Here is a 2,358-nt window from a genome sequence, read left to right on the forward strand (position 1 = left end):
TATTACATGTCTGTGATCCTAGAGTCGTGTTTGTAAAAGACCTCCCACATATATTTAGAAATTTACACTCTGTGACAATATGATAGTATAAATATATACTATATATTATATTTATTATTGCGGTTATAATCGTAGAGTTTGCACTGCAGATTGATATATATCGAATATATCAAAATTGTCGCTTTTCCGCAATGCGGATTGGTTCTCTCACTACTAGCTGATATGTGAGCGGAACATCGCGTGTCTGTGGTATTTACTTTAATAAATATATAAAAAATTTTTTAATGAATATATAAAAATTACGTTCTTGCGCACACGCGATTTTAAAATCTGTTTTAGGTATATATGGGCGAAATTAATAATAACTTATTTTGTAAAGTGCATAAAATATATATTATTTGCAACAGAACATATGCATGAATTACATTTTGATTAAAAATTATAATTCCCTTACACATGGAGAAGAGGCATGGTGTACATTCTTGAGTTTTTTAAACAGATAGTAATCATTTTTGTAACAACAGAATTTAGAGGACATGTAATTCTAGAATCGTGTTTGTGGGAAACTTCCCACATATTTAGAAATTTAGAATTGCATGGATATGTAAAAATCGGATTTTCAATTTTTAAGAGAATCCCCGTAATTTTAATTTCATTCAAATTTAATTGATTTGAAAGACTGTATATGTCATCGATCATTAAGATCTTACCATTACGAAGAAGAACGTATTATCTGGACTTTTCAAAGATAATAATGCATTTTTATATATTAACTTCTTAATAATAACACGATCATTTAGCTCATCATATTGTTGTTTTTTAATTTCAATAGATGGTGGTAAAGTAGATTTCTTTTGCTCGGCAAGAAATGTTTCATGTAGACGTCGACATAACGGCTAAAGGCCGATTCCCGTTACGAAGCATTTTCTTTATCTTTCCAAGCATATTTTCAAATGGAAAGGCGGTAAACCCGCTCAGAGTGCATCTCATATTTTGCACATCATCTGCTAGGTGGATAAGGCAATGCATATTCATTATTTGAGTTCGTTTCTCATAATAGTGCCTAGCTAGCTGGATAAAATTTTGTAAATATTTTTTTGCTTCAGCATTGAATTTTAAAGCTAAGTCATTTGAGCATAATATTCTGCAAGCAACATGAAATAAAAGAAAATGATTATATAATTTCTTTGATAAAATGTTTTTTAAAACTATTGGACCACAATATAATAAGAAAAATCTAAACTCGGTGGCTTTCCATTTTGCAACTTCGAATATGGATCGGGTAGAACGTTGAAAATCTGCAGGTATTTGAGATTTTAATTGCATTAATCGTTGCGAAAGACGCATTTTACTATTTTGACTTAATTTTGTTGAAAAATTTCCCTTTAACCAAAATTCCACAAGCATTTTTTTCATTATACCCAAGCAGCAAAGATGCATGAAATCTAAAACTCATATCAATTCTCGGATTTATAGATGTTAAAGGTGATAACCCAGTGTGGTGTTCAGGGTTCTTTTGATCTCTAAAAGACTGATCAGTTCTTTCCTTGCAAATTTTGGCATAATAAATTGTTCTATTTTCGTGTCGTGTTCCACGTACATCGCACCGCTCACATGCATAAAACCCCCCATGACTCTTTATACATTTAATAAATGATCGAGCAGGCCTGTCGCATACAAAACACATGATAGTAACTTTAAATAATTTTCCATCTATTATTATGCCATTAAGCAACAGTTCGTTAATTTCAACGATAAAGCTATCAAAATACGCGATCAAATCGTTAGGTTTTTCTTTCCCTGCATATACGGCTATTGGAAACGGTTTATATACTTCTGGTTCAAAATATAATTGTCCTAATATTGGCCAAAACTGTTGTGAGCTTGAATTGTACAGAGGGAGGCCATCGATATTTATTTTTAGGTTTAATATCTCGTTTTCATGTATTTCTGGATTAACAGTTCTTTCAAGGTGCTTAGCAATACCATAATATACGAATTCTCCTGCATTACGTCCGTTACTATCAAAAAATTTTTTAATATTATATTGAGCAGAATTTGTTTTAAAAAATGTTTTTGCTGTTGCGGGTAATTCTGGTAGTAATTTTCTTCGAAGAATTTGTAGTAATGAATCTAATTGTGTGTGTGGAATATTCGACTTTATCGCCCACTCTCGAAGTTGCATAATTTCGTTAAATTCTTCATCGTCACTTGATAGACTGTGATCGAAATCGTTTACTCATCGATAGTAGTTTCATCGTTGGAGCTTTCATAGTTATCTTCAATGTTTTCGACTTCATTCTCGATGAAAACGTTTGGTTCTGCAGATTCAAGCATGAATGACCGTTTACTCTCTCC

Source organism: Wasmannia auropunctata, unplaced genomic scaffold (assembly GCF_000956235.1).
Source record: "Wasmannia auropunctata unplaced genomic scaffold, wasmannia.A_1.0 LD336078.1, whole genome shotgun sequence".
Taxonomy (NCBI): domain Eukaryota; kingdom Metazoa; phylum Arthropoda; class Insecta; order Hymenoptera; family Formicidae; genus Wasmannia; species Wasmannia auropunctata.